The sequence below is a fragment of the Sebastes fasciatus genome, chromosome 4 (genome assembly GCF_043250625.1).
Source record: "Sebastes fasciatus isolate fSebFas1 chromosome 4, fSebFas1.pri, whole genome shotgun sequence".
Classification (NCBI taxonomy): Eukaryota; Metazoa; Chordata; class Actinopteri; order Perciformes; family Sebastidae; genus Sebastes; species Sebastes fasciatus.
In genome coordinates, this window is record NC_133798.1 from 26,862,306 (window position 1) to 26,877,284 (window position 14,979).

Below are 14,979 nucleotides of genomic sequence, written 5' to 3' on the forward strand. Positions count from 1 at the left end.
AAATCTCCTTTTAAGGTACATTTTTAACAGATTAGTTTGCGATTAATCACAATTAATCATGGACAATCATGTGATTAATCGCGATTAAATATTTTAAGCGATTGACAGCTCTATAATAAATCCAACTACTGATTAATGTTGACTTTGCATTCATTCAGTAACCTGTGAGACACCCCCTACCTAAAGATGTCACTTCACCAGTACAGTAGCTGGTTATTTAGCCCAGCAGCCAGGGCTTAGGGAACCTCCTGATACTGAGGGGCAGCCTTTTTATTCCCATTCAAGAATTTACAATTGCAGGGGATTATCAGAATTACACCTGCAGGACTTCAGACCCCTCACTAACTCAGGATTCTGCCCTCTCCTGCATACTTATTTTCTTTTTTAAATATTGGCACATTGCTACTCCAGCTAGCAGTACAGAGATGATAAAGGCTCCTTCTTTTAGTTCAGTACCCTGAGGAGGCTCTCGTCTCCTCCGCCACTAAAGGGGGATTATCTGACAGTACCTGATAAAAGCCGGAGAAGGAGGCCAGAAATTACAGAGACAACACGACTCCCCCTGCCTCCCTTGCTGTCTTCCCTGCCTCTTTTATTCACTGCGGTTATTCTCCTTTAGTTTTTCTCCTCCTTTAATAAAGTGTTTTTTTTTACCATAGCTTCATAAAAGGACTGCGTACACACTCAATATCCTGTTCAATAGTGAATGTGCATCCATGTGTGATCCATACAGCTTGTACATATGTGTGTCAGACACTTCCACTGCCCTATATTTACACTCATTACCACATGGCTACACAGCCCCTGGTCCCCTCACAGCTGGCCTACAGTACGCCGTGCCATGGATGAGTAGTAATTAAAATGTTCACCAACATGATGCTTCTTCGGGGGGATCATATATTGGCCTAATGTGAGCTGGCCCGTAAAAGACACACATGGTCTAGAGCGTCACAACTGCTTAGGCAATAAACACGGTGAGGCAGTGTAGTGGGTCATGGGTATGCTCTGGAGACCGTCAGACGTCGGGGTGATGTGAGTACAGCCTAAACAGTTGGGAAAGAGCAGAGACCTCAAGCAGACATGGGAGTAATGTTTTCACCCATTGAATCAGCGTCCTGCTGTCAGTGCAAGCTGCATTGTGAAGACAAGCATACGGTAACGGTAAAAGACATCCTCACGTTTAATTCAAGACCTATGCCTAAATGTGACATACACTAACGTCTAAAGTCCACAAGAAGAAGTTAATCCCTGATAGTTGGCAACAAAGTAGACCGTTAAAAAGTGTCACTGACAAAAAGCCAATGTGATTTTTCCATTGGGTTTTGGATTATTATTATTATGCTTTTATGTTTTTTTAAGGGTGAATGCAATCGCCAGAAGTAAAACGCTAACGTTGGGCTATAAACAAACTACACCGCAGTCACACGACTACATTATCATCACCACTAAGCTAAAGGCGGACTAGTGTTGAGCGTGATGACGTTTAGTATTCCCATTTAGCGACTTGTTAGCAACCGCCTGCTTTAAGACACGTAAAAGCCTCAAATTTCACAAGTGGGATATTTATTGAAGTATTTTATATTGTAAAACAAAACATATTATCTATTAAGCTTGTGTAATCAGCAAAAAATCCCTCTCCCGCCTACAGCTCATCCAAAGCTCTGCAGCTAGGATTTTAAACACAGAATAGGAAACATGACCACATCTCACCGATCCTGGCTTCTTTACACTGGCTACCTGTTGCTTTTAGAATTGATTTTAAAATATTACGGATTACTTACAAAGCCCTAAGAGGACTCGCCCCGAGTTATTTATCAGATCTATTATTGCCCTATGTCCCTCTCCGCACTGTGAGATCGGATGCGTCATTCCTTGTGGTTCCGAGGTCCAGATTCATACACAAAGTTGATACAGCCTTTGCAGTCAGGGCTGCAAACTCGGTCGTGTCTTTTAAATCACTTTTAATAACTTATTTTTTTAGAACTGCTTTTATGTGATTTTATTTATGTTTTAAGACATTTTAGTTGTTTCACTCTCTGGGTTTCTATTAGTTTAGTTCTTTTAGTACGTTTCATTTTCCTTGTGTTTTAAATGTGTTCTGTTTTTATTGTAAAGCACTTTGTAACTGTGCTTTGAAAGGTGCTATATAAATAAATATTATTATTATTATTATTATTATTATTAACCACAGACCTTATTTCATGCATCTAACCATAAAATCCATTCATAAAGAAACATTGATTCAAGACGAAGGAACCGGAAGTGCAATAATGCTTACTTATTTCCGGGTTTTAGGACTCCTTCTTGCAGCACTCTATATTAGCTACAACAACTGACTCATATGAGGCTACTTTGTGCCTACAACTCATCAGGTATACTCTGTCAGCATTGAGCTGTCATATTTGTATAGTGAAGCCTATTCAGATGCCAGGTGACTTGTCTACTCAGCCTGTCTGACAGTGATGCAGAAAAATGTCTTGACACTGACTGATAGTCTGATAAATCAGACCCAACAGTGTCACTGATGAGCAACGCAGCTGAAACGCTTCTGGTTAATTTGATTTAATTATTTACTTGTAAGCACTCTGTTAATGAATGAATATGTAGAGCATTCTGTACATATATACAACGTAATATTCCGAATTACAATCATCATGAAGGGGCAGAGATTCAGGGCATCAACAATCAGTCGTGTGTAGTCACGTCAGCAAACACAAACACCCTTATCTGGCACAGAGTGTTCCTGATTCTCTGTCTGTCTGTCTGTGCTTTGTTGACAGTCACTTATATAAAGGCTGGACTGAGAGCGGGCAAGCCTTGACCTCCATCTCCCAGATGCTTTGTACGGAGGCTGCTCTGGCACTGCATTTTAATTAGACACACAAACCTAGAGACACAACTCCGTATTAGATACAAATCCGGCTACATTCTCATACCCCCACTCACACAACAGCTTCTAACAGCAGCAGTAGTAGTTTTATTAAGTAATGCACTACTAAACCCATGCATTTGTCACGCTAAGTGTTGTTGTTTTTTGCATTTGTGTGCCATATTTCTTTAGTGTTTTATCAAAAGTAAATATCTGTTGAGGCATATTCTATAACAGGCAGTATAAAAACTTTGGTAAATGGTGCTAGGGTGTTGACAGTGAGGGAAAGTATGATAAGATAGACCATCCATGTAGATAGATAAGTAAGCAGGGCAAATAAGGCGAGCACAGTTCGCAGAGTGAAGGTGATGCAGTATTTTAGTAGTATTGTATAGTTCACAGAAATGGGTCTTTTTGATAATCTTGTATAAATACAGACTTGTAGTTTCAGTCACAAACTGAAAAGCATGCAGTCTATTCACTCAGCTCCCTAGCTAGGAAGAGGAAGATAAAAGCAAGAGGTATCATGTAAATATACTAAGATGTGCTTCAAGTATTTGGCAAAACCACAAAGCAAACAGTGCCAGTAGAGACTGCGTGGTGGAGCTGTCACTGGTCTGATGCATCTTCCATTAGACTCAAGGTTCACAATCAAAACAGAGGCTCCTCTGTTTAAACCTCTTCTCATCAGAGGAGAAAAAAAAACAGGCAAATGGCTTAGCTAGCTGTATTTGTCGGTTTATTCTATAATTCATGGTTCTATTGCAGAGTATGAAGGTCTAGAAGCATGTTCCCATTAAAAATGCAACACGATGATACGGTGTGGCAGAAACACAAGAAAAGGGGGTCACGTGAGGGGAAGGAATGGAGGAGAGGAGAGGAGAGCAAAGACATGAGAGAAGAAGAGAAAAGAGTGTGAGCATAAGAGATGAGAATAGAGTGGAGCAGCAATCTATTTACAGCTCTAATCTTCTTATCACGTGCAATATTTGGTTTCTTTTGAATCTTAACAACCTACTAATCAGGGGTGGGAAAAAATCTATTCACCTATGTATCGCGACTTTTTTTTTATGATTTTGAAATCAATCTTTTAATGCCAGAATCTATATATTTGCTTCATTCGAGTCAATGTGGAGGAAGAAGGAAGTTACCGCTTTTATTGTTGTAGTCTGAGTAACGTGACGTCATATCCGTTCCGTATCCGTCAACCAAAACAAACCGCAGCCGCCCAAAACAACAAAGCTGAAAATGGCAGAGGGTCGACATGGATACGTCCAGCACCCTCACATTTTAAATACAAAGCGGTAAACACTACACATCCAGTAAAGTATGGAAACACTTTGGGTTTCACACATTGCCAGGAAAAGCAGAGCTAGACATGATGGATAAAACTGCCGCCACACTCATCTCCGTGGTTAAATCAGTCGACGCTACTGTAGAGCACCCATATACTGACACTAATGTTAAATGCATCCAAACAGCCACGATGGAGCTGACCATGGATGTATAAAGAGAACAGAGCTGACGGGAGAGCTAGAGACCACCTTGGAGAAGTAAGCGGAAGTATACACGTTTTCAAAATAAGGTGTTAACAAAGCGAACTGTATGTACAAAATGCATATACGGATATAAGTAATAATAATTGGATTATATTAACCCAAAATATAAAACATTACATATCCATTTACAGATAAAAAAGAAAATATCACTAATTTGTGAGGGAATTGTATTAATAAATAATGCCTGACGATGATATATTTGACTTCATGTCATATCTGACTACATAAATGCTGAAAATCAAACATTTTTACTGCATCAATTAGATATTGTCTAAAATAAATGTCCCAAGAAGTGTATGATTCAACTTTTCCCATTTCTAGTGTTAAAAAAGTAAAAACAAAAATTGCAATAAATTGTAATATCGACTCACAATACTTAAAAAAACGCAATACATATCAAATTGGCACCCAAGTATGGTGATAGTATCAAATCGGGAGATAGGTGTATCGTTCCAGCCCTACTACTAAGACACTGTAGAGTTGTAGTTTAATACTGTTTCTACATGTTTATTCTAAAACAGTCAAAGTTGAGTCAACAGTCATTTTTGTGGTCAGGTGCAGCTGATATCTTGTCTGTTCAGGTTTGGGTCTGAGACTATTTATTTTTTTATTTTTCCTTTTCAGTCCATCCCAGGTTTAGGTAAGGTCTTTTCTGCTGAAACCCCAGTAAGTAAAATGTTCCTCTTGTGGATACGACAGTAAGGGAGGGTCACCACACACTGGCAAACAACTATTTTTGGATGATTTGAAATTCTGTTACAGGTCTCTGACTGTTTCCAGACTGTATTCCTGCTGACCATCGTACGCCTCCTCTGACTGTGAGCCAATCTTATTATAGCAAATAATGGCTCTGTGTCAAACAGGCTCCTGGCTGTCTGTCTGATACAACGGCTGCACAGAGAGCACTAGCACCTTCAACTTCCTGGGTTGCTAATCTAAGATAAACATCTAAAATTGTAAATCAGTCAGTGTGTCTGAGTGGGTGTTTGAGTCTTCAGAGTCTTAATTCATTTGCATTCCATGACAAATTACAACAATGGTCCACTGGATATACGGGATCTACATAAATAAACATTTTGTACACAAACTAACAGCCAACAAAAGCAGAAAATACACTACTTAGAGATAAATATAGTGCAAATAGCCTCTGGTAAGCCAGCAAAATGTTACTCCTGAACACATCAAATAAATGTCTGCAATGTAAAATCCCTCCAGTTTGCACATCTCTGCACACAAAACACTTGGGCAGCTACGCAACTCAGGCTCTTTCTATTCATCATTCCAATTTCTACAGATGCTACTGAATTTTTAAAAACAAAAAGTTTTTTTCCATCCAGAAAGTGCACACGCAACTTAAAAAATGCTGCAGGGAACCAATCTATTTGCATATTAACTGCCCTAGCATTGCATAGTTCACTTGTTTTGAATATCTGGTGCAACATTATTTTACTTATGATGTCAATGTGTTGATATGTTAACCATGAAGCTATCAATGGCAATGCTATAAAGGGTAAGCAATCTAAAATGCAATCTAATACAACAGCCCTGCTATAAATACTACCTTTGTGAAGTTTACAATATTCAGATATTTGGAGAAATGTTAAATTCACTCTGTGGTAATATTTTCAGGGCCATGATTTGTGGTAGTGTTGTACTAGACTGTATTATCTAGAGCCAAATTAATTGAAATGGAAGCTTCATTAAATGTATATGTATCTTTTCCAGGGCTATTGTCTTGGATTATATTAGACCGCACAAGAGCTGAAGATATTGGCAATATCAAGTCAATATTAGCTACACGTAAATGAATAGGGTAGGGGAGTACGTATGTTTGTGAGACGTGATTTGCTCCCATTGCAATAGTCTTTGTACCAGGAAATTAGCACCCGCCACCCGTCAAATGCGGGTAAATTGTTGGCAGTGGCGGTTAAAATCGTCAGGCCATCCCCCACTTTCAGGGAAAACGCTAGAGATGGGAATATCCATCCGGTTCCCATTGAGAACCGGTTCCTAGTTGTCTGATTCCTTGGCATCTCATGCCTCTTTGACGATCGATTTGTCTGTATCGATGCTTTCCGACAGTTACGCATACAATGGCGCATATGCACGCTGTATCACGTTTCAGTTTGTTTGGGACCGGAGCCACGGCAGAGAGAAAGAAAGCACTAAAAAGCATGGCACTACTAAACCTGAGGGGATGCACCCCTATTTTTTCCCCGATAATGCGACACTGTCAACAACAAATCTGTGTTGAAATCAACAGGAGGAGAGTTAGTTACGTTACCTGTTAGCAGCCGGTGGGCAGCACAGTCCTGCTTGGCTAAATAACGGAGCAACTAACGTTAACGAAGGTGCCATTGAGTTACATTATGGTGCGTTCAAGCTCTGTTCAAAAATTACTATTGGACGAACGTAAATTTCAACATTATCATGATGTGTTGAAATGTAATCTCGTAAAATGTAGTTTTTGGCGAGAAACCTGAATAAATCCAGTTGTGTGAAGATGTTTTCACAGCAATATAAATATAGATATCAGAGAGAGAATTATCACCTGTTTAAATTCCTAACACTAGCTCTAAGCGGCTTATAACATCATTAAGACTACTGATGCCAAGATTTTCTTTTAATCATAGCAAATATTTAAATAATCATAACCATCTGAACTGTGTGTTTTTATGCAAATAACTACTAGAGAAGACAATAGCAAAGTACAGTATAATACTGTGTACAGTACCCTCCCACCCCCCAAAAAATAGGGCTCCCACTGAAGCTGCAGTGTAATTCAAACTCTGGAATTTACCATGCATATGTTTGTTATTTAAAATATATCAATGTTGAATGACATCAGATCAAAAATGTTATTCTTTCATTAAGCGCATAGATTTCAAAAGTGGCAGATAAAAAAAACACTTGCCTGCCACAGTGGCAGGAAGTGAAAAGAAGTTAATTTCAGACGCTGCTCAGTACATTCATGTTGTAACCAGTTAGATAACTACACATTCTCTCTCAATTTGACACATGACAAATAACAATTATAAAGAAGGTGGGTGAAAGTAGAGAGCAAAAAAGAAACAGTGCAGCGTGCCATGAGAATATTAATTTATTAACTAGCTCATCCAGTTTTTAGCTGCAAAAAGCTCAGCTGAAGTTCACCTCGCTCCTACAAAGTTCATTCTCACTTTCTCTGCAGAGTTTATCTACGATTTCACCCAAACTTTTTTTTTGTTTTGTCTAATATTTTGCCTTTCCACACATACAGCATTTCACAATAGCCTAATTGTTTTTGATGGCTGTCCATTATTATTTTGGAGTAGTTGCATGTGAGAATTTGTGTTCTTGTGGGATTTGGGAGGTTGACATAACCACATTTTGGCACATTTGCCACAATAATGACTGATGAATGACATGCTGAGTAAATTTGATGGGCAACAACGTGGTGCAGGAGTGGTTTGAAAGGTTTCTATGGATGCTTTCAGACCACTTTTATTGCAGTGAATATAAATCACTATTAAAAACCAATGTTAATCCAAGCTAACTACTGCTGCATCCTCCACAAGGGAGCAACTTTACAGAGTCACTTTTTAAGCCTTCAGTGTGTCTGACACTCAAAACAGTGGAGTATTCCTTTAAAAACCCACCACCCACAGGCAGAGTGTACGTTTAACAATAACATTATATCTTACTGGTGTATTTAGTAAATCTGTCCAATAAAAGAACATATTAATTAACCTCGTTGGTTTAATGTGGGTGTTTAAACTCCCCTCAGAGACACAGAGCGTCTCACGCCTGTTAGAACAGATTGGTGCCTCTGTGTTTTATCTCTGTGTGTGTGTCTATAAGCACTTCTGCCTCTATCTACGTCTGTTTGGACCTCAGCCTACAGTATGTTTGTCTGAGAGAGCGAGAGCTTAAGTAATCTCCAATATCCATACCTAACAGGCTTAAAGAGTAATGCTCTCAGCTACAAAAAGACCAACACGCTGTATGACAGAGTACGGACTTGATCCCAAGAAATAGGATTTTCTGTGAGGGGAATCTTCAACCTTTACTGTATCGCAGCAAAAATAAATCTCGGAGTAATTTGATACACTCTTAAGCTTAGGGGGAAACGAACACCACATGAAAACGCACTGGAGGCTCGAGGATGAAATGTATTGGACTCATGCACACACACACACAAACACTTACTGATTCATAATTTAGCACACACAACACACATTTTATTTATGATGCATGAGTGCAGTAAAAAAAAAAATTCAGTGATGGGGCTGCGGTTACTATAGCAACAACATCCAACACATCATTGGCCGTAAATGTTTTTGCACATCATGAAAATGTTACACCTCTCTAGTGATTTAGAAAGAAGCCCAGTCCCACAGCTGTCTTAGTTCACATGAGATATTATCATAATGGTCGTAATACCTGTCCTATATAACTCGCTCCCACCAGCAGTGTCCCTCGCGGTTTCAGTATCTTAGACTGACCTTTAACTGAGGTTTGTTTCTGTTTGTCTTGTTTATGCAGGGGGTTCCTGATCTGTTTCTTGATGTTTTTGAAGGGTAATAGAAAGCAGACAAAGGGCAAAAAGGAAAAGAGACAAAGAGAGAAAAACAAAAATGCCTCTCTGCATTCTAGCCTAAAGCCAGCCTTTACCTGGACGCATGCCATCTGCTGACACAGCATGCACATACCAGTATGGTTGCCCTATTATGTGGGCTATCTCTGCTTTTTTAAACCACATAATAAAATGAGAAACAACAGGGCAGACAATTTGATCTGATACAGTCCCTGTAACTTTGGTCATGTCAAAGCAGTCTTCAGTAAATGTGATCAGTTATTGCCTATTGAGTTAAAATCTGTCATTCATGCAACAAACAGTAAAAAAATCAGCAGTTGCAGTCAAATGAAGTTCACATTAGTGTTGTCAAAAATATCAAAGTACTGATAAATATCAATACTGCGTATTTGAAACCGTTTCAACACTCATTTTTTCACAGTATCAATACGAGGTAGTACCAGCTGCACTTTCTGCTCTCTCGTCTCTACAAACACAGCTATTAATCTTTTAATAAAAACATTTTATGCCCTCAATGTTGTGCCAATTGGCATTGAAAATGATATAGTATACTGATATTTTTCAAGGTATCGTATTGAAGTTCGAAATTCCAGTATCGTGACAGCACTGGTTCACATACGCACTCAACCAGTTCAACATGTGAACTTAAAGTAAATGCCAAGCCACAAACTTTGACGTCCAGAAAATTCAAAGCAGGCAAACAAACAAATTGCTTCACTATAAACTACTTTAAACCTCCTTTCTATATGGGTATCTAAATAAGAACAGTGTCAGAAGACATAGCCACACTGTGACGATAACCTGCATTTACTCCTGATGTCATGAGTCATTTTAGCGGTAGTGTGTTGAGTCTAACCTCTGTTGCCCGGCTCCTCGTAGCTCTCTCTGATCGCAGCAGCATGGTGCCTCCTGAGTAATCCTTTTCAGAAGCACTGGTTTGATGATTTGTCTTCGCTCTGTAAAATGTCTAGTATTCCTCTTGATGAACTACAGTTTGGGCAGGCGGGACAGACTGAGGTAGCTCTGTTAGGGTTGGCTAGAGGCCGGAACAAAGCACGGCAAAGCCACGGCCTCTTTCCCCACTCATCGACGCACTCACAAACATGCAGAGCGCAGGCTTATTGTATGTGGACCCCCAAACACATTCTGCTGTACGCTCAACCAATTCCACCCACCCTCCTGGCCACACTGGCAGCATGGCTTTGTCCAGCATCGTCTCTTCCATCAGTACAATTGAGCTCTGGCTTATACTTGCCAACCCATTAATGCAAAAAAAGAAGGCATTGGCATAAACAGGGACACACACATTTACTGTAAATGTGCAGATTTGTGTTAATGACTACACAAAGACACACACACAAGCAATATCTCTAAGAAAGGCAGACCGTTTATGCATGGTGTTACAGTGATACCACTCTATCTCTCTATGGGCTCCACCTTCGTGTTGGCGCAGGGCGCGGAACACAGTGTCCCACTGGCTAACTGGTATTTTTCTTGTCCTGCGCCGAGCTTATTAACTGCACCAATTTTGTATTTTGGTATCTCGCCGTGTGCCCCAGTGGGAGGAGAGGCGCGGTAGAGAGTGTGGCGATGACAATCAAGCCGTGCACTGCAATTTTGGTGCGAAGAACGAGTGTGTCTCGCGCAGCCCGCCTGCTTGTAGCAGGTCGAGAGCTCAGAAGGGTAGCGAGTGTCCGCATGGCCAAAGTGATGTCACGCCTTTCAGACACGGTCCTTCGAGGGAGTTCTGTGTGGCAGGTTTTCGCGCATATTCATATATTTCTAACAATGAACTTTGACGAGCTTTGAGAATGGCGGTTTGCCTCGAGGAGAAACCCGCCCGGAGTATAAAAGACCCAAACATGTCCTTGTCACAATTCCACGTCAGCCCATGTCCGTGTGAGCAAAGCAAATCTTTATGTTCCATAATATTTTGGAAACTTAATTTGGTGATGTCATTATCATATAAATCTCCCTAAAATCACACACCCTGTTTCTCATCTTTATTTCATTAGTTTTATTTCGAGACATAATAAAGATGGATGAGTGATTCTCAGCTCTGTAATCCTTTAAAGCAAGTAGGTAGTCTAAACAGAGGGCCTTTCCTCTGGTGACTCTTTCTACAGGTATCTGGTCCATCTGCAGTCTCTGGTGTGGTGCACTGTCAAGCCACAATTGCACACGGCAGATCCGCTGGTTCAAGTTTGTGTAATAAGTAAGTAACCACAGAAACCACAGTGCTTATGTACACATCAAACTTGTCATTTTGATTAATTATTCAGCAGTTTCTACTGCAAATCAACAGGCACACTGTGAACCGTGTGCACCATGAAAAAATCGCAGATCAATTACATCATTCCGCTAATAACTCCCTCAAGACAGTTCGTTCCTGCCAGTCTTCTCCTGATGTCTCCATCCAAAACACAGAACAACTATGCAATCTTCTTTTTAATGAGTCTGGTCAAAGTGTTGCCGTGTTTTTTAAAGGGGATGAAAGTAGCAAATGTGATTGGCCGCGGTTGTCACAGCCTCTATACCGCGGCCACCTATAATGTATGATAATTATATTCTGTCTGATCCCGCTCTGTAAGTGTGAGGTGTAAGGTATGCCAGGTGAGGCTGGCCACGAAAATACCACAAGTTTGCTTGGCACGCCCCCCGACAAGCTGAGCAGGGCGCACTTGACTGCAATCTGCGCCGAGCTGAAGGGTTCACAGAAATAGAGCCCTATATTCTCATTATGTGGCCTGTGATCATGGAAGTTCAAATGGATTCGGGTGCACCTGCTTGCACGGAAGGCAACGTTTATGTGTGAGGACTGAGATGGAAAAAGTGTAGACGGATGATGGAGAGGTTGGTATTGATACGGAAGTGGTTTGAGAAGTTTCTTTAGATATAATCAGACATTTTCCACTACGGCACTATCAAAAATGGTGGTTACCATGAACTGCATTCATGGTTCGTGAATGCAAGCTTACCAGGTGTCACAGTTTCCACATGGGTTGTTTGATACTCAAAAGATAGATTTTTGAGTAATGACTAAATGTCAGTGTGCAGTCTAAGTTACAGTGCACATGAAATATGACAATAGGGCTCTATTGCTGTTTGTATGCATGACTATGTGTGTTTGTAAGCAGGGGGAATGCATGCTGTCATCAGAATCAAAGAGTCCAGAGAAAGAAAGAGCTGAATCAGGTCCAGTCATGTGCTTTTAGACAGACACACAAACTGACACCAGGACACAGACAGGCAGAAAGTATGGGGACAGAGCCAGAGGACCGAACACAACTAAACAGACCGAAGGTGAACTGGAGCTCAGCCTAGCAACACTTAACAAAATACAGCTGAAAATATAGCAAAGAAATGATCTTCCCTTGCATTTGAACCTTGTTAGAGAAGCACGATCAGTTGAAATCTTTAATTTACTTCATTACAGCCTACCCCAGAGCTTAGTCAGGTCCATCAACTCTGAAACATTAATGTTTTTAAAATGATAATGTTTTGTCTCTTAAACATTAATGTTTTTAAAATGATGTTTTTAAAATGATAATCTTTTTATCTTAAATTGTATTATGTTATTCTGTCCTTTGTATTCATTACAGCCTACCCCAGAGCTCAGGTCCATCACCCTTTTAACATCCTTTTAACATAGATGTTTTTAATGTTTTACTTTTAATGTTAATTATTTGCGTTGCTTGCTGTATGCTTTGTTCTATGTACTCTTTTGTTAAGTGTATTGGGACCATGCTGTGATTCTCCACTTTAAATAACATTGATTTATTGACTGATTGGCTACAAACGGGCCTACAGGCTACAGAGAGAGAACAGAAGAGGGCAGCCAGCACGCTCCAGGCTGAGGCAGGGGGTATGTGGGTGGTGTTTTTATTCAGCCAGATGATTATTAGAACTCTATTGTACTTTATGCCTCTGGCATCCTATTCTGCAGTCATCTATTCATACTGCCTGACCTAGAATGATGGAGTCTCTTGCTAGTGGGATGTTATACTGTATGGAGCAAGAACTATACAATGTGTCATTTCTTTATCGTGAAACGAACTTGTGCAATGATGTGTAGCATCATCAAGACCAAACAGCAAGTTCCAGTTCAGTTGAATAGATGGATGGATGCACAATATATGGTACCTCCACTTTTTGTCAAAACACACACACACAAAAAAAGCAGAAAGTATGTGGAGCGTTATGCCAGCTAAATGTATTTTTGTTGGGTTTACATTATCTGCAAACATGAAATAATAAGATGCATTTGTTCATTCTAACAGTGTAGGCATGCGGCTGTGGTGTGCATTATTGTCATCCACCACAGAAATCCCTGTACAGTATGAGCCATAATGCGTAATGAGTAGAGAATGTGGAGGTGACTGCATCCTCTATACTGCAGATGTCAGAGATCTGGAGGAGGACCAACTGGGAAATTGTTGGATTTAACCAACTTCTGCTTGTCTTGTTGCCCGTCGTCACTAAACCTTATTTTAGCATGTGGTTCTTCTAAGACTAGAGCAACACATTTGAACCAAATTTGTGATTTAGCCTACTTCCTTATTTCACTTTATCTGATCTCAGCTTTAAAGGTACAGTGTGTAGGATTTGTTGGCATCTAGCGGTGTGGTTGCAGTTTGCAACCACCTGAGTACCCCTCCGTTCACTCCTCCATTTCCAAGACTGTGGGAACGTGAGCTGCCGAGTGCAAAACTATGGTAACGCCGTTCACTTCGCTCAGAGGCCATCCTTACCATAATAACCCTACTTTAGGAGCAACGGAAGTCAGACGGTGGCTGGCGGTACCACGGTTTTGCACTCTGCGGCTCACATTACCGCAATTTCCCGTGTCTGAGAACTACGGTGGCTTTCAGGTAACGTAAAAACGCAAAAGGTTCTCTCTAGAGCCAGTTTGCCAGTGTTTGGTTTGTCCGTTCTGGGCTACTGTAGAAACATGAAGGAGCAACATGCAGGACTCAGTGAAGAGGACCCGTTCCCTATGTAGATATGAAGGATTCATTCTAAACTAATGAAAACACAATTATTCTTAGTGTCAGATGATTATACACTAATGACAACATAGTTATGAATATTTTATTACATTTCTATTAATAGATCCCCTGAAATGTTACACACTATTCCTTTAAGGTAAAGTGCTCTGGAGAACATACCGTATTTCTCCCTTTCTCCTCTACTGCACTGACTGATAATACATAACATGAATCACAAAACAGAGCCCAAAAAATTAACATTAGCAATACCTGCAAGCAGAGACGCACATAGAGCTTTCTAGGGTGTGTTATGAAGAGCCCGGGGGCTATAGTTTCTACATGGCCTGGTTTCAGAACACACCGAAAACAACATAATCAATTCCTTCTTTCTAATCTGTCTAATCACTGTCTCTATATCTCTTACACACACACACATACATACACACATGCATACCCTACTCGGGTTAAGCGAAAAATGAGACAAACACATTAGGGTAGCGCAGTGTATGTATGTAATAATAATGTATAAATCCCCAAATAGCCCATGAAATAAGGAATAATCCCACATTATTAATTTTCAACATGAATTATTATTAGCTATTCTCAGACTTAAATTGCTCTTTGTTGTGTGTAAATGTGTGTGTGTGTGTATAGTAGTGCGGCAGCAGCACTGAAATGGGGGAGATGAAGACAGACAGACAGAAAAACATCTCAGCCTCCACAAAGCTTTGAATACTTTCGAATATTTCTCACCGAAGCTTTGAAGCCCAAAAATTTTTATTCGGGACAGCCCTACACACGACAAGCCAGGCCAAAACAAAAGAACACAATTCACACTTTAGGGCAGTGTGTACTTTTAATGGCTATTTCAATAGCTGGATCTGTAAGCACATGAAAAATAAAGCTACAAAACAACAGATAGGACACGTAAAACTGGAAATGAGATCAGAGAGATTTAGGGATGTTAACCTTTTAACCGACATTAAG

General features: G+C 40.2%; 1 protein-coding gene across 6 annotated transcripts in view; it reads right to left on the minus strand.

Annotated features, from left to right (window-relative positions):
* shank3a (SH3 and multiple ankyrin repeat domains 3a) overlaps nt 1-14,979 on the minus strand; it is a 241,574-nt gene that overhangs the window by 114,905 nt on the left and 111,690 nt on the right. The window lies entirely within an intron of this gene.